The following is a 21,980-nucleotide window of genomic DNA, read 5'->3' on the forward strand; positions in this document are numbered from 1 at the left end:
TACAATTTGTTTATTTCTCCACACTGGGTGTTTGACGGTCTTCTTTTTAACGGGTTCCATTGGATTTCTTTGTTCTGTGGTTGCCTGTAAGGAGATGAATCTCAAGGTTGTACAATGTATACACACTTTGATAGTAAGCTCAATTTGACCTTCAAATGTTAGCACTTGGCAGTGATCAGTGGTAAATTGTTGTAGGCAGTGGTGTCCCTCTTTGCTATCTGTTCAGTCTAGTATAGATTCCGCACAGACTAGAAGGGCCGAGATGGCCTGTTTCTGTGCTGTAATTGTTATATGGTTAATTGTTATAGAGATTCATAGAGAAATAGCACAGAAACAGACCCTTCAGCCCATTGAGTCTGTCCCAACTACAAACCACCCTTTGCTCTAATCCTTACCATTCGGCATGGACTAGAAGGGCTGAGATGGCCTGTTTCCGTGCTGTAATTGTTATATGGTTATATAATGTAATAGTGGAGCAGATTCGATGGGCTGAATGGCCTAATTCTGCTCCTATGCCTTATCATCCTATGGTCTTATGCGTGTACGTGTGCATGTGCACACACAAAAGTGACAGCTCATTTATACATATATGTCTGTGTGTACACGAATGCATGCATGTACCCTTACTAGAGTGCATGCCTTCGCAAGTGTGTGTGTGTGTGTGTGTGTGTATATGCGTGTATGCGTGTGTGTGTGTGTGTGTGTGTGTGTGTGTATATGCGTGTATGCGTGTGTGTGTGTGTGTGTGTGTGTGTGTATGTACATTCATATGCCTGCGTGGCCACAAGCATTTCTATAACTTTATTTATCCTATTGAACTTTATTTTGTGAATATCTCGCCCACAAAGGATTGTTTTTGGTGCCTTGCGAGTGGGGCAGCTGGTGGAGGGGTATTGGGTGTTGATCAGAACTGTATCTCACAAAGGCAGCGATGACTTCAAACTGAATGAGTGAGAAGCAGTGCTCCTGCTGAACAATGCGTTTCCCTAAATGGAGCCCAGGGAGCAACTGGAGGTGGTAGGAGCTGAATGATAATGAAAGCAAACAGAATGCAAAAAAAGTTCCAAGTGCTTCTTGGGAGTTGGAAACGTTCTGAATATTCATGAGGTAATTAAGAGACTGATGTGGAAAAGGGGATCTGGGAGCATTCTGTGACAATGCGCTGAAAGGTTTTCACCAGCCATGCTTCACATCGAGAAGGTGACCTTCTCGCTCTGTGTAATAGCAGGGCACCGGTGATAGTCCACATACTTCCCAGAGAATAAATCGACTTTGCAACACACAGGCTGGTAGCATGATTTCATCCTCTATAAAACTGTGGTTAGACCACACTTAGAATATTTTGTTTAGTTCTGGTATACAAGAAAACAGCCTCCATCATCAAGGATTCTCACCAACCAGGCCATGCTCTCTTCTCTCTGCTACCATCGAGAAGGGGGTACAGAAGCCTCAGGTCCTACACCACCAGGTTCAGGAACAGTTATTATCCTTCAACAAACAGGCTCTTAAACCAGAGCCTTCGGTCACCACAAGGCTGAACTGATCACTGAACATAAAATCAAAGTGAATTTATTATCACTTTGAACTTTTTAGGAAGGATTTGGGAGCTTTAGAGAGGGTGCAGGGGAGATTTACCAGGAATCTGCCTGGATTAGAGAGCATGTCTTATGAGGATAGGTCGAGTGAGCCTGGGCTTTTCACTTTCAAAGACTCACCATCTCTTGTTCTTGATATCTATTGCTTATTTATTTATTATTATTATTTTGTTTGATTTTATTTTCTTTTTACATTTGCAGAATTCATTCTTTTTTGCCCATTGGTTGTTGAACTTTGAACTTTTGAACTTCGTCCATCTTGTTGTGTGCAGTCTTTCATTGATTCTATCGTGTTTCTTTGTATTTCCTGAGAATGCTCACAAATAAATGAATCTCCAGTTTGTATATGGTGATATATATGTACTTTGATAATCCATTTCCTTTGAAATTTGAAGTTTATGACAGGTTTAATTAAAAAATACACATGTGGCAGCATCACAGGAACGTAGCATCAGATACTCAGCCAGATCCTTCACGGGCAAAACCCTCCCCTCCACTGAGGAGATCTTCAAAAGGCAATGTCTCAAGAAAGCCTCATCTGTTCTGAAGGACCCTCACCATCCAGAACATGCCCTCTTCTAATTAATAATATCAGGGAGAAAATACAGGAGCCCGGAGACCCACATTCAACATTTTAAGAATAGATTCTTTCCCTCTGCCATCAGATTTCAGGATGGTCCATGAACGCTACCTCTCGATTCCATATCCACACTATTTTTTTCCTAACTTATTGTAATTTTTATGTCTTGTACTGCTGCCACAAAACAACACAATTCACGACATATGACAGTTGTAATAAACCTGATCCTGTTTCTAATAAGCACTATTCTGGCACACTATGTTCACGAGAAAAATATAAATTGTACAGGATCCGTACAAGAAAATACACAATCAGAACTAAAAAAAAGTCATTTGTAGTGAAAGGTGATTTACCAGGGTGCTGCGCGTACTAGAGGGTATGAGCTATAAGGAGAGGTGGACAAACCTGAGTTTCTTTTCCTGGAGCTCAGAGACTGAGGGGAGACTTGACAGAGCTTTATAAAATTATGATAGGCAAAAATTAGGGAGACAGTCCCCAGGGTAGAAAAGTTGAGGATGTGCATTTAAGGAGAGCAGGGTTAAGTTTTGAGGTGCTGTACAAGGCAAGTTTTTTTACACAGGTGTTGGGAGTTTTCTGGAATGGGCTGCCAGAGGTAATAGTGGATACACGTACCAACAAAGCCTTTTGAAGATGCAGGAAATGGAGGGATATACACTATGTGTAGGCAGATGGAATTAGTTTAATTTGGTATCATGGTTGGTACAGACATCATGGGACAAGGTCTCTTCTTCTGCTCTGCAGTTCCATGTTCTGTGGTGCAAAAGGCCACAAATGTGGCACTTAATTGTGGTTTTCAGATGCATGAACATACATGGAATGAAGGGATATGGATCACGTGCTGGCAGAAGAGATCGAGTTTAATTCAGCATTTTTATTTGGCAGATATATTGTAGGCCTGCTCCTGTGCTGCACTGTTCTGTGTTCTAACTTCCACCCTGTTCACCCTTTGCCCCACTGTGCCTGTTGACTTGTATTAACTCATTGTTAACTGGCCCTCAGTTACACATAACCACATGAGATTCTGTAGATGCAGGAAATCCAGAATAAGACATACAAAATGCTCTATGATGATGAAGGGTCTTGGCCTGAAACATTGTTGTTTATTCCTTTCCATTGATGCTGACTGACCTGCTGTGTTCCTCAGTTATAAACCTCAATTCAACTGGCCCAGTAGTTTTTCCACTGGAGATCTCTGTAACATCTTTCAACTAAAAGACTTCCTAACATCGGAAAAGTTGAAGAGGGACATGAAAATTGGAAGGACTGAATTGAGAATTGGCTGAAGAAGATGGTGCCAGTGAATGATACGATGTCCTTCAGACAGTTCACAAAACTACTTCTCCTTCCTTCAGATATGATTCTGCTACTATTGGAATCTATGATTTACATTTTGATGGTGTTTTCGGGCCATCTGAGCATTGTCATCTCTGAGGGAGTTTGGTGCGGTTTGAAGTGGAATGTGCAGCCTGGAGGGCGAGAAGCCTGGAGTCAGGGCATGAGCCTGTGATCAGTGGAGGAGACCATGGATGGACATATCAGAATGGGAATGGGAAGTGGAATTAAAACGGGTGGCCATTGGGAGATCCTGCTTGTTCTGGCGAATCCATCCATGGCCTCCTCCACTGGCGTGATGAGGCCACACTTAAGTTGAAGGAACAACACCTTATATTCCAACCTGATGGCATGGACATTGATTTCGCAAACCTCCAGTAATGCCTCCAACACATCCTCCATCATTTCTCCATTTCCCATCCCCTTTTCCCTCTCTCACCTCATCTCACCAATCAACTTCCCAGCTCTTTATCCCTCCCCCTCCTGGTTTCACCTATCATCTACTCCTCAGCTTTGTCTCTCCTGTCCTGCCAAAGGGTTTCAGCCTGAAACGTCGACTGTACTTTTTTTTGCATAGACGCTGCCTGGCCTGCTGAGTTCCTTCAGCATTTTGTGCATGTTGCTCGGATTTCCAGCACCTCCAGATTTTCTCCGGTTTGTGGTTCACCTGTTCAACACTGGACCTCTGCACATCCACTGGCCAAACCCACCCTTGACTGCTGCTAGATGGGATCATAATGAAGACGCCCTCCCAAATGGTGAACATACATGAGGTGAGATTGGTTTTACTTACTTCTGCGTTGACCTGCCGATGAGAGACGACAACAGCATTCAACCTAACCATGTGAAAAATTGAAGTGAGAGTTAGCTAAGTTGTCCTTCACAACTATAGACAGAGCCAGAGTTAAGCTCTAAACGGCGACTCCTTTGCTTGCATCTTCGGAAACCGTTCTATTTCCATCTTTAATATTTCTATTTTTCCCTTTCAGGGTTCTTTTGAAGACCCTGACCTGGAGTTACATGCTGACCTTGCGGGAATGAGACCCGTTCTCAGGGTTTCAGGACTGGCCGTTATTCGGCACGCCGAAGGGTTCGGCCTGAGAGGCGGCCTGGAGTTTGGAAGCCTAAGATCTCGGGGCTCTGGAGACGGGCGGATCGAGGGTTGGTGTCACGGCAAGAGATTCATGTGCCGTCGGGGAGGCCGGAAAATCTTTCGTGGTGGGCCCAAAGACCGAGATCTTTGCAATCTTCAGCACAGAGTTCACAAGAAGCAACAAAATGGACTTTTTTAACATCGTAAACCAGTGCGTTGTTGTTATGTCTCCTGCTCACTGTGAAAATGGGGGACACCTCCCTCTATCTTATTAGGGAGAGTGAGAACCTGTGGGTTGTCGAATGCCGGATGAATTGTGATAGTCTTTGGGGTAACTGCAAGGTCTGTGTCTTTTCTGTCACTTAGCTCACGCTTGTGCTTGGTGGTGGGTGAGCTTTTGTTTCGCTGGTAGGGGAGGGGCAATTGTTGCTCACGCACAAGGGAGGAGCTTTGGGGTTCTCACATTTAACTGTTGTTCATTCTTTGCGGCACATCTCTGTTTTCGTGGATGTTTTGCGAAGGAAAAGCATTTCAGGATGAAAATTGTATACATTTCTCTGACATTAATTTGAACCTTTGAACTACCCTGTAAAATCATGGCTGATCAGACCCCTCTCTCCCTTAAACAGGTGACTGTTTATTCTGCCCCATAGCTCTGCATTACACTCTCTGAGAAAACATCACTCCCTCAGAATCTTATGGTTACAATGAGATGATCTCTTATTCTTTCCTACTATGATAAGTCCAAGCTCAGCCTGTCTTCATATATCAATCCCTTCTTCCCAGGAGACAGACAAACGAACCCCCTATGCTCAGTCTCCAATACAAGTACATCATTCCTTAAATATAGAGACCAAAACTGCATGCAGTACTCTAAACAGCAATAGAGACATAAAGCACAGGCCCTTCAGCCCATTGAATACATGCTGACCATCAAATACTCACTTACACAAATCCCATTTTATTCTCACAACATTACAATTCATTCTTCCCAAGTCTACTATTCACCGACATTCTAGGGACAACTTGCAGTAATCACTTTTGCTCGATCTAATCCTCAGAGAGCCCACCCAAAAGCACTTTTAGATGGCATTCAATAGAAGAACTTTAGCACTTTGGGTAATGTGAGAAATTAAAGTGGAAGACACTTAATTGGTCCTTTGAAGCTACCCAGTAAGATCATGGCTGACCAGACCCACTTCCCCTCAAACAGGTGACCCCTTATTCCGTATCTCTGCCCCAAAAGTATTTGGTGTTTACTCTCAGTTTAGTGGGCCACATCTCAAGAGATGGGCAAAAAATATAGCCCTTAATATTGATGTCCATATTTAATCAACTGAATAAGTAAATATTGGACTGAGAGGACAATCACGGGTAAACATTTGTGGGGAATTGTTATTTAGAAAAGACACAGTCATTCTTCTAGGTTAAAAACGGAATTCAAAATTCACAGAAACTCTGTTCTTCATTGCATAAAGAACAAGCTTATACAATACTTGTTGGCATAATCATAGAGTCAGAAGAGCACTACAGCACATAAACAGGCCTTTCAGGCCATCTAGTCCATCATGAACTGTTATTCATTTTAATCCCACTGACTCACACTTGGACCATAGCTCTCCATAGCTCTCTCTTGCATGTACTTACCCAGATTTCTCTTAAATGTTGCATCAAACCCACCTCCTCCACTGTTTCTGCTGGCAGCCCATTCCATGCCTGCACCATCCTCTGAGTGAAGAAGTTTCCCCTCAGGTTCACCTCAAATATTTCACTCTTGACCCTTAATCTGCGACCGCTAGCTCTTGTCTCACTGCTTGCATTTACCCCATCCACACCCTTCCTAATTTTGTATACCTTGATCAAACCTCCCCGCGTTCTCCTATGCTCCAGGTCACAGATGGCCTCAAAGAAGAGAATGTCCTTTACCTCCACCCTCTTTCAGCTCAGTGCCAGAATCAAGGAAGGGGATCTAAGCTCCAGAACCTCCCCATCACTTCAGTACACGACTGAGAGAGTTCAGGAGATCAGGAGCTTTGTTTTCCATACTCAGTCCGAGTATAGAGCCTGATGACCCACTGAGTGTCTTTGGAACAGCTCCCTCCCAAGCATGGCTCACGAATCCACAAACACTGCCTCGTTACTCATCTCCTTTAAATTCGTAACAGAGTAATCTTGCACTGTACTGTGGCCCCAAAACAACCAATTTCATGACATACTGCCTGTCAGTTATAATAAACCTGATTCTGATTCCTATTCAGATTAGTTTATTGTTGTATACACCAGGGTACAGTGAAATACTTTGTCTGCATGAAGCTCACAGAATAAACAGCAATAATAAATCCCAAGCAACAATAAATACAACGAGCGTAGAACAGCAGAATGGTGCACACAATCGTTCCTGAAGTGGTAGCACCAGTATACCAGAGAAGGGGCAAAAGCAGCAGCACCACCGGTAAGGGGTTGTGAAGGAGGCAATTGGTTCAGGAGTCCGAGAGCAGGGGAGAAATAGCAGTTCCTAACCCTGAACATTTAAAGGGTCCATTGGCATAGCATTTGGAAAAGTAATGGGATTGTGAAGATTCAGAATGGATTCTACAAGGAAAATCAAAGTTATCCTTAAGTTTTGATATCCAGACTTTCGAGCTCCTGTACCTTCGCCTGGAAGGTAGGAGATGGAAAAGGGAAGGCCGAGGTGGCAGCTGTCCTTGACGGATACTGCGTAACACACACAAAATGCCGGAGGAACTCATCAGGTAAGGGAGCATTTATAGAGGTAATGAACATTCGACATTTCAAGCAGAAACCCTTAATCAGAACCAAAATGGTGACTGTTCATTCCCCTCCAGAGAAGCTCCCAGAATTACTGAACTTCTCCAGCATCTTGAATGTGTTTCGCTGGATTTCCAGCATCTGCGGAATCTCTTGTGTTTTGATGTTACCATTAACTTTCCTGAAGCAACGTACGGTGCAGATGGACTAAATGAAAAGGACTGACGAGCTTGTGATGGGTTGGACAGTGAATTTGTCCTCCATTGTAGGCAATACGTCAAACTCTTCTGAAATTCAAATCCTACAAGGTCAATGGAAATGTATTTTAAAATTCTCATTGCATTATTTAATCACTTTATTATATTAGCTACACTTAAAGCATGTATTTTTCAAGAGATTTAGATCTGCTCAGTTGGGCAAAGAGTCATCCTTTCTCTTTTGGGGACAGTACAGAACAAAGAGACAAAACCATTAACTGAGAGCAGATCTGAAGATGGGAAGCTGTTCCTCACACGAAGGCCAATGGAAACTTTGAACCTGTTCCCATTGAGAGTGCCCAAAGCAGAGGCTAATATTCATTTCAAACTCAGTCAAAAATAAAAGTCCTTTTGTTTGTGAGGACAAGGGTTATGGATCCACAAGCGATGGGTTAAGTTGAGACATAAATCAAATGTGATCGAACTAAAGGTGAATTAAATCTGAAGGGTTAATGGATGCTGTGGTGGCCCTCCTCTTACCCTTTCTCCCATAGTCCAAATGCCTCTCCTACCAGATTCCTTCTTTTTCAGCTTCTTCCCTCTTCCACCTATCACTTCCCAGTTTCTCACTTCATTCCCACTCCCCCACCACTTATATTCCCACCCCTCACCTGGTTTCACCCATCACATGCCATCAATTTCTCCCTTCTCTCTTTTTCCATTCCTCATTATCCTCATGCTGAGGATGTTCTACGAGTCTGTGGTGGCCAGTGCTATCATGTTTGTTGTTGTGTGCTGGGGCAGCAGGCTGAGGGTAGCAGACACCAACAAAATCAACAAACTCATTTGTAAGGCCAGTGATGTTGTGGGGGTGGAACTGGACTCTCTGACGGTGGTGTCTGAAAAGAGGATGCTGTCCAAGTTGCATGCCATCTTGGACAATGTCTCCCATCCACTCCATAATGTACTGGCTAGGCACAGGAGTACATTCAGCCAGAGACTCATTCCACCGAGATGTAACACTGAGCGTCATAGGAAGTCATTCCTACCTGTGGCCATCAAACTTTACAACTCCTCCCTCGGAGTGTCAGACACCCTGAGCCAATAGGCTGGTCCTGGACTAATTTCCACTTGGCATAATTAACTTATTATTATTTAATTATTTATGGCTTTATATTGCTATATTTCTACACTATTCTTGGTTGGTGCGGCTGTAACAAAACCCAATTTCCCTCAGGATCAATAAAGTATGTCTGTCTGTCTGTCATTATGGCTCCCCTCTCACCTCTTCTTTTCTCCTCACCTGCCCATCTTCTCTCTCTGGTTTTCCTTTCCTTCTCTTTCTCCCACTGGCCACTCCTCTCCTATCAGATTCTTTTTTCTTCAGCCCGTTCCCTTTTCCTCCTACCACCTCACAGCTTCTCAATTCTTCCTTGCTCCCCCCGGCCTCCAACTTCCCCCTCACCTGGCTTCACTTATCGCCTCCTTGCTTATATTCTTTTCCCTCCCCACACCCCACCCCCAGCATCTTAGTTTGGCTTCTCCTACTTTACTCTCCACTCCTGATGAAGGGTCTCGGCCCACAATGTCAGCTCTTTATTCGTCTTTAGACGCTGCCTAACCTGCTCAGTTCCTCCCGCATTTTGTGTGTGTTGCTCTGGATTTCCAGCGTCTGCAGAACCTCTTGTGTTTACGGATCACTCCTGTTTCTCTGTCCCTGTTGACTGCTCCAGGATCGTAAGCTTGTTATTTATGTGGCCCATCAAACATGCTCACCTTAAATATGGAATTCACACAACCATTTCTCAGCTCTTATTTATCATACATCAATTACTTTCATATCCATTCCATCTCATCAGGCTGCCTTAACTGAACTGCTTCACCCTAAGCATTTTGTTTAATGTTTCATTCAAACATTGACAGAGTAAATTAAGACCTAAGAAAAAAATATCGCTGTCTGCTGTAATAATAAAATCATTAAATAATGCATTAACAATTTCCCTGCTTCTCTTGACACAGACTGGTGGCAAAGCAGAGTATGGACGTGATATGATAAATAGTTAATTTTAAAAGATAAGTTCATTTTCTAATCCTTTTACACTTTATCACAAAGATGGTTGGCAAGGAAGTGACAGTCAGAATTGAAACAAGGAAAAAGGTTTTAGCCCTGATGAAGGATCTTGGCCTGAAACGTTGTCTCTTTATTCCTCTCCATAAAATGTCGCCTGACAGTATTTTGTGTGTGTTACAAAAGATTTTATTGTCTCCTCTGTTCATCTGTCATCTCCAACCCCCTCATCATCTTGGCATCTCATCACCACCAAAGGCCGCTCAAGTTTTTTAGCACCCGCGGCAAATCGAAGTGCTGGCTTGCCTCAGATGGGTCTGCAGATGTGCTGTGGAGAGGATTCTGGCTGTTGCATCACCGCCTGGTATGGAGGGGCCTATTGCACGGGATTAGAAAACACTGCCGAGGGTTGCAAATTCAGGTAGCTCCATCATGGTCACCAGCCTCCCCAGTATAAAGAACATCTTCAAAAGGTGATGCCTCAAAAAGGCAGCATCCATGATTAAAGACCCCCATCACCCAAGATATGCTCTCTTTTTATTACTACCGTCAGGGAGAAGGTACAGGAGGCTGAAGACACACACTCAACATTTTAGGAAGAGCTTCTTCCCCTCTGCTCTCAGAGTTCTAAATGGACAATGAACCCATGAACACTACCTGGCCATTTTTGCTCTCTTTTTGCACGAACAATTTAATTTATTATAGTGTAATCTATCTTATTGTAATTTATAGCATTTTTATACTTTGCACTCTACTGATGCCACAAAGCAACAAATTTCATGGTATATGTCAGTAATATTAAACCTGATTCTGGGTTTAAACCTCGTTCCAGATTATCCAGGGTATGGTGGTCGGGTACAGGACACTTGAACAAAGGTACACTGTCAGAGTTAATGATGTAATTAGACAGAATCATGAACAGACAGAGAATTGATGGATAGAAGACACATACGTGGCCAGCTGTGACATCATGGGCTAAAGGGTCTGTTCCTGACTGAATGCCCAAAGGCAGCCCGTCCTGGGGTTGGACGCCTGTTTGTGTTTGTGAGCGGGTGGGTGGGTAAGAAAGTACGTGACTTGCTGTTGTCCAATGTTTTAGTCTGTTGTTGTTATTGCTACTGCTTGTGTTGTCCTGCTCAATATGATGAACATACTATGTTGGCATGTCTTTAATCAAGTGACAGCCCTTGCTCCCAGCACACCCATTGACGTTCAAAGTCTTAACAGTTTAATGTAAATTTATTATCAAAGTATATATGTATCCTCTGACCCTCAACACAGGTGCCCCTCAGGGCTGTGTCCTAAGCCTCCCCCTTTACTCTCTGTATACCCAGGACTGTGTCACCACCCACAACTCTAACCTGCTAATTAAATTTGCTTACAATACTACATTGATTGGCCCAATCTCAAATAATAATGAGGCAGCCTACAGAGAAGTCATCATCCTGACACAGAGGTGTCAAGAAAACAACCTCTCCCTGAATGTTGCAAAAACAAAGGAGCTGGTTGTGAATTACAGGAGGAACGGAGACGGGCTAAACATTATTGACATCAGTGGATCTGGGGTTGAGAGGGTAAACAGCTTTAGGTTTCTTGGTGTACACATCACCGAGGATCTCATGTGGTCTGTACATACCAGCTGTGTGGTGAAAAAAGTACAACAGTGTCTCTTTCACCTCAGATGGTTGAAGAAGTTTGGTATGGACCCCCAAATCCTAAGAACTTTCTATAGGGGCACAATTGAGAGCATTCTGACTGGCTGCATCACTGCCTGGTATGGGAATTGTACTTCCCTTAATCGCAGGACTCTGCAGAGAGTGGTGCGGACAGCCCAGCGCATCTGTAGGTGTGAACTTCCCACTATTCAGGACGTTTATGAAGACAGGTGTGTAAAAAGGGCTTAAACGATTACTGGGGACCCAAGATACCCAACCACACAATGTTCCAGCTGCTACCATCTGGGAAACAGTACTGCAGCATAAAAGCCAGGACAAACAGGCTCTGGGAAAGCTCCTTCCAACAGGCCATCAGACTGACTAATTCATGCTCATGTACAGTCAGTCCTCCTTATCTGCAGGGGATTGGTTCCGGGACCCCCCCACCGCGGATACCAAGTGCCTCATATAAAACGGCGTAGTATTTGCACATAACCCTCGCGCATCCTCCCATATACTTTAAATCATCTCTAGATTACATATAATACCGAATACAATGTAAATACTATGTAAATAGTTGTTATACTGTATTGTTTAGGAAATAATGACAAGAAAAAAAAAGTCTGTACATGAGACGAGAGGCGAACAATGCTCAAACAACGAGCGCTGGAGAGAGAACTTCTGGGTTTTCTGGATCCACAGTTGGTTGAATCCGCGCATGCGGAACCCGCGGATAAGGAGGGCCGACTGTAATTGTATTTCTATGTTATATTGACTGTCCTTTTGTACGTACTATTTATTACAAATTACTATAAGTTGGACATTACACATTTAGACAGAGATGTAACGTAAAGATTTTTATTCCTCATGTATATGAAGGATGTAAGAAATAAAGTCAATTTAATTCAATTCAATTCAGTATGTCATTTATTTTCTTGTGTGTATACACAGAAAATTCTGGAAACACAATAGAATCAATGAAAGACCACACCAAGCAGGACAGACAGACAACCAACGTGCAAAAGACAACAAACTGTGCAAACGCAAAAGAAAAACAAAATTATAATAATATAAAAAATTAGCAATAAATGTCAAGAACATTGGATGAAGAGTCCTTGAAAATGAGTCTATCACTGTGGGAACAGTTCAGGGATGGGACGAGTGGAGTGAAGATATCCCCGTTGGTTCAAGAGCCTGATAGTGGAAGTGTAATAACTGTTCCTGAACCTGATGATCTGGGTCCTGAGGGTCCTGTGCCTTCTTCCTGATGACAGCACTGAGAAGACAGCATGCCCACATGTGTAATGGCAATGCAAATGACACTTCTCACTGTATGGTTCAATGTACATGTGATAAATAAACTTGAATCTTGTACAGTACTGTGCAAAAGTCTTTAGCATATATACATATATATCCAAGGTGCTTAAGAATTTGCGCAGTACTGTAGTAATTTTATGTACTGCACTGTACTGCTGCCACAAAAAAAAAACAGATTTCATGGCACATGTGAGTGATGATAAATCTGATTCTGATATGGGTCTCTGTTGTGGACTGAGAGTGGGAAGGGGGCAGAGAGAGGGGGGATCATGGTTGGGAAAGGGGAAGGGAGAGGGGAGGGAGCGGGAAGCACCAGAGAGACATCGGTAATGATTAATAAAGCAATTGTATGGAATCAAATGTTGTTGCCTGATGTCTCTGGACTGGGTATATCTGGACCCGCACCACTCCAACCCCTGGCACTCTTTCTCTGCCACCTGTCCCACATCCCTCCTGCAGCGCTCCATCCTCGCCACCCCCAACATCCTTTGCTACCACCGGGTTTACAAACTCTCTCTCTGCTCCACGTTGACAAATACAGTACTTTGCAAAACTCTTAGGCACCTTAGCTATATATGTATATGTGCCTAAGACTTTTGCACAGTACTGTACCTCTTCCAACGAGATTCTCTATGCAACAAACTTAGAGCCGTAAAGTTACACAGCTGGTGGAAAGAGTCTGTTCGGCCCAACTGAATCTGAATCTGTAGCACTGTATCGTTCCGCATTCTATTTTCTATGCTTTGTGCCCATGGTTAATGTTCTATATTCAATGCTGTCATATTCTGGTGTTTAAGTGCTTTCAGTGGTCAGGAACGAGGCCTACAATGTGTTGCTTCACGATCAACTTATTAGGAGTTGAAAGAACAAAGGGAAGTTGAAGCAAATAGGAGCAGGTCGACTGCTTGAAGAAGAGAAACTAAAGAAAGATGGCACTTGACTCAATAAGCTATTTTTATGCCATAGAGTGAAGAAAAATTCCATAGGTAAGAAGCAACCAATCAGAAAATACTTATTCAATACTGCCATAAAATCAACCAGTGAGAAAATACTAGGCACTTAGCGAAAGAACAAAGGAGCTTCAGAATTAAACTCTGTATACCCACTGGAGGCAAATTAAACTGGTATGTATATAAAGGCTATTCAAAAAAAAACAAGCAGATAATTGATTGTTAAACTGCCATGGAAATAATAATAAAAATTAACCACTCTGATCTAACAACGCTCTATGTTCTATGTTGCATTCTGCACAATAATCAGATGAGATGGTGTCTGAAAACCATTACTTTAATCATTGGGGTGCAGAAGACTGAGATCTATAAGATGACTCTATAGAGGTTTATAAAACCTTCAGAACATAGATAGAGTGAATGTGCACAGTCTTTGTCAGGGTTGTGGTACCTGGAACTAGTGGCCATGAGTTGAAGGTAAGGGAGGGATTTAGTAGAATAATACATTTAACAGGAACCATAAGGAGAAACTTTGGTAGCCAGACAGTGACCAACATTTATAAAACACTTACACTCAGTGGCCACTTTATTAGGTACACCAGAACACCTGCTCATTAATGCAAATATCTAATCAGCCAATCATGAAGCAGCAACTCAATACATATAAGCTTTCAGACATGGTGAGACCATGGTTTTTCGGACCAAATATCAGAATGTGGAAGGAACGTGATCGAAGTAACTTTGACCGTGGAATGATTGTTGGTGCCAGGCAGGGTAGCTTGAGTATCTCGGAAATTGCCAATCTCCTGGGATTTTCATGCGCAGCAGTCTCTGGATTTACACTGATTGGTGCAGAAAACAATAAACATCGAGTGAGCAGCAGTTCTGTGGGCCAAAACACTTTGCTAATGAGAGAGGCCAGAGGAGAATGGCCGGACGGGTTCAAGCTAACGGGAAAGCAACAATAACTCAAATATCCATGTGTTACAAGAGCATTGTGCAGAAAAGCATCTCTGAATACACAACATGTTGAAACATAAAGTGGATGGGCTACAGCAGCAGAAGACCATAACAAACGCTCAATAGGTACAGGAGCTACCTAATAAAGTGGCCATTGAGTGTAGACAGGGACATGGATAGGAAAGGTTTAGAGGAGGGGTTCACATTCTGGGTCTGCGGACCTCTCGGTTAATGGTAGGGGTAAATGGCATAAAAACGGTTGGGAACCTCTGCTTTACAGGGATATGGGCCATAGAACAGCAAATGAGACGAGCTTAGATTTGAACTTGAGCAAGATATATCGAAGGTCCTGTCTCTGTGTTGTTGACTCTATGGCTACGGCTCATGGACTCTGTGTGTTTTAGACTCACGAGAGAACCCTGTAGGACAGCATCTACCAACGTTTAGATTGATAGAGTCTGATTAGGAGGAGTCAGTGTGGCTTTGTGCAGGGAAGTCATACTTGACAAACCTTTTTGACATGTTTGAGGAGGTAATCAAAAGGATAGATTAAAGTCGGGCAAAGAGCATTGTCCATTTGGACTTCGACAAGGTCCCACAGTAACACTGGTCAGCAAGGTTAAGTCAAAGTTCAAAGTAAATTTATTATCAAAGTACATATATGTTACCATATACAACCCTGAGATTCATTTTCTTGTGGGCCTATTCAATACACCCATGGAATAATAACCATAAGAGGATCATAGGAGAACAGTTCCGTGGACAGCTGGAATTCTTGCATTGTGTATTCAAAGCTGGCTCAGAGTTAGGAAGTAGAGTGTGGTTATTAAGGATCGTGTCTCAGGTGGGAAGCAGATAACTTATTGATGACTAAGAGTCGGTAATGGGACCCTTGGTATTTGTTATTATATAAACGCTTTGGATGTGAACACAGAAGGCTTGATCAGTATATTTTCAGATAACATGTAGATAGTGTTGATAGTGAAGAAGGTTATCAAAGAATACAAGGGCACCTTGATCAGTTGGGTAAGTAGACCAAGGAATGGTGAATAGATTTCAATACAATACAGTAAGGTGAGCTGATGCATTTTGTAAAGTCAGGCCAGTATACTATGGGTAGCATAGTAAGACACTGGGAAGTGTAATGGAACAGAGGGACTTAGGTGTGTACGTGCCTAATTTGTTGAAGCAGCATTGTAGGTAGATAGGGTGCTGATAAAAGATCTTTAGCACACTGGCCTTCATCAGTAAAGGTATTGAATATAGGAGTCGGGACATAGTTGCAGTTGTATAAGCCTCAAGGGTGCAGGGTGATTATGGCATGGCACGTACATACTGAATCAAGGCGGCGGGGGCCTGGAGATTCATCCAATATTTGTTCATTGCTGGAGCAGACTCGCAGGCGATTTGAAAAGTTAGAAACAAGATGAGGCAGGGGAGATATGAGGGGGTGGGGCCTGGGCTCGAGAGTGAGGAATGACCCGCTTTTTGGCTGATTTAAGCACTGGGCCAGATTGGAAAGGTCAGCGATGGGCTGAATCAAGGAGTTGGGGCCTGGGCCCTGTTATGAATGTACCACAGCTCTGAGGGGCCGAAGGGTGCGGGACCAGCCCCCTCCTTCCGGAGAATCGCAAGATCGCTATTAATTCGGGTCTTGGACCCAGGAAATGAGAGACAACGCAACGGATTTGACCATTGTTCTTAGAGACACCTGTGTGAATTGCAACTCTATAGTACGTGCCAGCTATCAGGGACATGGACACCCTCGGGCAATGTGGGGTGGGGATTGTATCACCCTACCTTGATTGACATTTACAAATCTGCCAGTCATGATAAAAAGGAGACTGCAGGAGGCAGTACCCCAGTGACGCACCAGAAGGAGAGACCATCGCTCATCGCTCCCGTGAGGACGGGAAGCTGTTTGGGAGCCACGTGTGATTCGGTTCCCCTAGCTTGGGGAACGAGTGGCTGATAACCCCGAAAAAGACTTCGAAATGACAACAGGGAACCCACGTTTCCGATTCAACGAGTTGAGTCCAAAAGGCTGGCAAGTTTATTTTCTCTCTCCAACACGTGAGACCCCAGCGGTCCCTGAAAGGCTAAAAGCCTGTATGAACTTCCGAGACTTTGATATTTCCATCGGACAATAGTTTTACCCCTAGACAAACGATAGAGCTACTTCTTATTGTTGATTATTACTATACTTATTGAGTATTGACGACGTATATTATCTGAATGTTTGTATTAACCTTACTGTTGTGCCCCTTTATAAATAAAAACGTTTTAAAAATAGTACTATCAAATTTCAGCGGACCTCTCTATCTTTGCTGGTAAGTGACCCAGTTACGGGGTTCGTAACAGCCCAAGACCATATTGAAGAGGCACGGCCCAGGTCTGAGAGCAAGTAATGACCTGAGGTTTTTGTCGATTTAAGCACTGGGCCAGTTTGAAAAGGTCAGGGTGTCAGTGGCAGAGGAGAGAGACAAGATGGGAGTTCAGCTCGCTGCTCCGCAAGCTTTACTCATCTCTGCACTGAACTGAGGCTGCACCCTCCTGGATCGACTGCAGTGATGACTGCCTTTGTGGCTGTGGACTCACTTTTATGAACTTCAGTTCCGAACGTTATTTGATAACTTTTATTGTTTGCAAAATATGTTATTTTTCTGCACATTGCAATTTTTGATGGTGTTCATTTATTAAAAATGGATTCTATTGTGTTTCTTTGATTTGTGGCTGTCTGTAAGGAGATGAATCTCAAATAATGTACTTTGAATTGTTTTTGAGGGCACACCATGTACTGTACTTACATTTGGTCACCCCTTTTATAGGAAAGATGTGATTAAACTGGTATTTAAGAGTGCAGAAAAGATTTATGAGGAGGTTGCCTGGACTAGAGGGCCTGACTTACAGAGGCAGTTTAGACAGGATAGGTTTTTTATTCCTTAGAACGTAGGAGAATGAGGGGTTACGCTACAGAAATGAGGGTCATAAATAAGGTAGACAGTTATAGTCTTTTCCCCAGGGTAGAGTAGTACAAAGCTGGGGAGCATACAGTACTGTATTAGGTATATGTATATTTGTCAGTGTGCAGTGGAGAGTGAGTTTGTAAATCTGGCAGGAGATTTTGGTTGGGAATGGCGAGAGTGGAGCGCCATGGCGGGGGTGTGAGACAGGTGGCAGAGAAGTGGCAGGGGCAGGGGTTGGCAGGGCTGCAGATGCACACAGCCCTGAGACACCAGTCAAGGTCATTTGATCCCTAACAATAGGTTTATTGATCATTACAGAATGTCTCCCTGGTGCTTCCCGCTTCCCCTCCCCATTCCCTTCCCCTTCTCTCAACCATGATTGCCCTCTCCCTGCCCCCTTCCCACTCTCGGTCCACAATAGAGACCCGTATCAGAATCAGGTTCATCATCACTCACATGTGCTATGAAATCTGTTTTTTTTGCAGCAGTGCACTGTAATGCATAAAATTATGACAGTTGGGTAGGTACATGGAGAGGCAAGGCTTAGAGCATGGGGTCTCAAATTTGTTATGGCATGGACCCTTACCGTTAACCGAGGGGTCTGTGGACCCCAGGTTGGAAACTCCTAGCTTAGAGGGATATGAGCTGAGCGGTGGAGATTGGGACGCAGTGGTTGATGTGGTGGGCTGAGGGCCTGTATTCATGTTGTATTGTTCTATGACTTTATGACTCACGTAACTCAATGGGACCCATTGAAGATGAGTTTTCCCCAGAGCCCAGCGCATTATTTTCTCTCTCAACTTATGCCACGAAAATACAAAAATTAACCGGCCAATGTTTTTAGGTTTTTGCATTATCTTCTTGTCCCCGGAGCTGCTCCATTACGTGACCACACTGCAGAATTAATGCACGCTCAAGGGCTTTGTGTTGTCTCAGAGATATCATAACATCCAAATAAATGCATCTCCTTCCAACATCAAATGCTTTTAATGGACAGCGAGAGAAAGCAGAGTGGTGAGATAAGTGGAAGCAGTAATGTGGAATATGGAGCGAAAAAAAACAAACCACTGGAGGAACCGATTCAGATGGTTCTGTTCTAACGGCTTGATTTTATATTTTAACCAGCACCATGTCACATGAAAGTTCTTTCTTTTTAAGGATGTTATGTTGCAACTTTCATTCAGTGGCCACTTTACTAGTTACCTCCTGTATCTAATGAAGTGGCCACTGAGTGTATGTTCATGGTCTTCTGTTGCTGTAGCCCGTCCACTTCAAGGTTCGACATGTTGTACATTCAGAGATGCTGTTCTGCACACCACTGCTGTAATGTATGGCAACTTGAGTTACTGTCACTTTCCTGTCAGCTTGGACCAGTCTGGCCATTCTCCTCTGATCTCTCTCATTAACAAGGCATTTTCACTGCCACTCACTGAATGTCTTTTTTTTGCTTTTTGGCACATTCGCAGTAAATAGCATGGATTGAACCCCCCCCCCCCCCGCCCACCCCTGCCATATATTTGTGTCATCTGCAAACTTGTCTACAAAGCCATCAATTCCATCATCCAAATCAATGACACACTGAATAACACATGAAAAGAAGTGGTCCTGACACAATCACTCCACGGGCAAGGTCACTTAGATCACATTTCCTTTCCATTCTGATATTTGGTTTGAACAACGATTTGACCATGTCTGCACGCTTTTATGAGTTACAGCCACATGATTGGCCGATTAGGTGTTTGCATTAACGATCAGGTGTACAGGTGTACCTGATAAAGTGGCCACCAAGTGTATATGTTCCCATTTTCTTGCATGTATTTATAGGAAATATAAAAAGAAACAACAGAATTTACAAAAAAGATACATAAATGGGCAAAGAGCATGGTGCAAAAAAGTACTGAGAACGCGAGTTGTAGAGTCAGTGTGTAGGTCATAGAATCAGCTCAGAATAGTGGAGAATGAAGAGATCCACGTTGGTTCAGGAGCCTGATGTTTGAAGGGTAATAACTGTTCCTGAACATGGTGGTGTGGGACCCAAGTCTCCCGTACTGGACCTCCTGCCAAGGGGTAGTAGTGAGAAGGCAGCATTGCTTGGATTGTGAGGGCCTTTGATGATAGGGTAGGTAAATTGTTGGAGGTAGATTTTATTTTGAAAGAGCAGGGAATTGAGAACTGAGGGAAATAGAGAGAGAAGAGAAGATGAGGCCTGGGGCAGATCAGCCATAGAATCATACAAATAGGAAGCAGGCCATTCGACCCATTTACCCATTTATAAGAAATGATAATTTACTTTAGGAAGGCGAGAGTCCTGAACAAGCCCCACTATTAATAAATGGTGAGGTAGTGGAAAGGGTCTCCAGTTTCAAGATTTCAGAGATGAACATCAGTCAGGAGCTCTCTTGGTCCATCAACACAACCTTGATAATAAGGAAGGGACAACAGTGATTATACGACCTGGCCAACTTTTATCGATATGCGATACAAGGTATGCTGACATACAGAACGACAGTGTGATACTCTAGCTGCGGCAAGACAGATCACAAAGCACTCCAATGGGTGATTAGGACAACTCAGCACATCACTGGGACTCAATTACCAGACCTGAAGACATTCCACAGCTGTTGATGTGTGCTCGTAACATCCTTAAAAACCCATCCCAACCCGGACACTGTCTGTACAATCTCTTGCCACCTGGTAGGAGATACAGAAACATCTTAGCCAAGGTAGTGAGACTGAAAAACAGCTCTTCCCTAGGGCTCTTGTGCAGCTGAATAATGCTATATCTGGCTTGCCAATGGCCTTTCAGTGTTATGGACTATCAAAGTCACTTGTTGCATGTAAATATGAATATAGACTGGGGTATCATGGAAACATAGAAACATAGAAAACCTACAGCACAATACAGGCCCTTCGGCCCACAAAACTGTGCAGAACATGTCCTTACCTTAGAAATTACCTAGGGTTACCCATAGCCCTCTATTTTTCTGAGCTTCATGTAGATAGCACTACAATCTTGTTTTCTTGAACAATAACAATGGAGTTCTATTTGATCAAGAACCCTAACCCAGGAATCTCATTTTCCTGCATTCGTCCATATCCATCTCATTCCTTCCTATCCATGTGCCTGTCCAAATAGCTTTCAAAAGTTGTTGTTGTATTTGCCTGAACCACTTCCTCTGGCAGCTCATTCCAAAAGCAGACCACCCTCTATGTAAAAAAAAGATCTGCTCATCAGGTTCCTATTAAATCTTTCTCCTCTCACTTCAAACTGAGGCCCTCTATTATTCATTGGGCAGGGCAGCCCAAACAGCCGAGAGACCTACTCCTTACTTTTATTTTATATTCTAGCACCAAACGATTCGGCCCATCATGTACATGCTGACCATCCCAAACCCAATTTGCAAATTACTCATGCTTTTAGCATTTCAAGTCAATTCAAATCAAATCAAGTTTATTGTCACTTATCTATATACCATGCATGTATACCGCCAAACAAAAGGATGTTTCTCTGGACCAGGATGTATAGCACATAACACACATATAACGCAATAACTTGGGAAAGTGAGAATCTACAAATGAATTACACATAAATGTGTAAGGTAAAGTGCATAATTTAAATATTGGCATGTACAGAACAGATTAACTAGTGACACTTTGAATGCGATGCAGCAGGGAGTTCAGAAGCCTAATGGTCTGAGGGAAGAAACTGTTTCCCATCCTGACCATCCTTGTTTTTATACATCAGAATCCTTTGCCTGATGGTAGAAAGTCAAAGGGGATACTAGATGAATGGATGGGATTCCTAATAATATGAAGGGCCATGCATACACAGAGCTCCTGATAGATGTCTTCGATGGATGAATAGTAGGGTGACCCCTATGATCCACTTGACCATTCTTACGGTCGTTTGTAGGGTCTTAGGGTCTGATGCTCTGCTGCTCCCATACCAGATGGAGATACAGTTTGTCAGGACACTCTCAATGGTGCTCCTGTAAAATTCAGTATTTTTTTTATTTGCAAAGTTTGTCATAGACCTTCAGTTTCTAGTTTTCATTTGTTCCACACTCCTGGTCAATAGTTTTCCCTCGACCAATATCACTGAAGAAAATATTACCCCAATGAAGGCAAATATGTTGCCCTATTTTCTGCATCACAAAAGGGATTGCACTTCAAAAAGCCTCCATTAGTCAGGAAGCACTTTGGGACGTTCCTCAGCTCTGACATTGTAATAAAAATGCAAAGACTTTCTTTTTCCTCTGTGTAAAAAAGATAAAATTTTAAGTGCAAAATGGTACAAAATCACAAAATAAGAGATACATGAGGAAAATGATAATAGAAACGATAGTTAGGCTAGACTCTGTTATCTGCTTCTTTTCCAACCACTCGTGTAGGCGACGATTCATTTTGTGTGGCTTATAAAACCCTCATTTCTCTTTTGTTGCACAAGCTGGTAAATATAATTCTCCTAAATCACACA

General features: G+C 43.0%; 1 protein-coding gene across 2 annotated transcripts in view; it reads right to left on the reverse strand.

The window, feature by feature from the left end:
- The window catches only part of LOC140727495 (neural cell adhesion molecule 2-like), a 1,581,686-nt gene that overhangs the window by 662,443 nt on the left and 897,263 nt on the right, over positions 1 to 21,980 (reverse strand). The gene's annotated exons all lie outside the window — the stretch shown is intronic.

Source organism: Hemitrygon akajei, chromosome 5, assembly GCF_048418815.1.
Source record: "Hemitrygon akajei chromosome 5, sHemAka1.3, whole genome shotgun sequence".
Classification (NCBI taxonomy): domain Eukaryota; kingdom Metazoa; phylum Chordata; class Chondrichthyes; order Myliobatiformes; family Dasyatidae; genus Hemitrygon; species Hemitrygon akajei.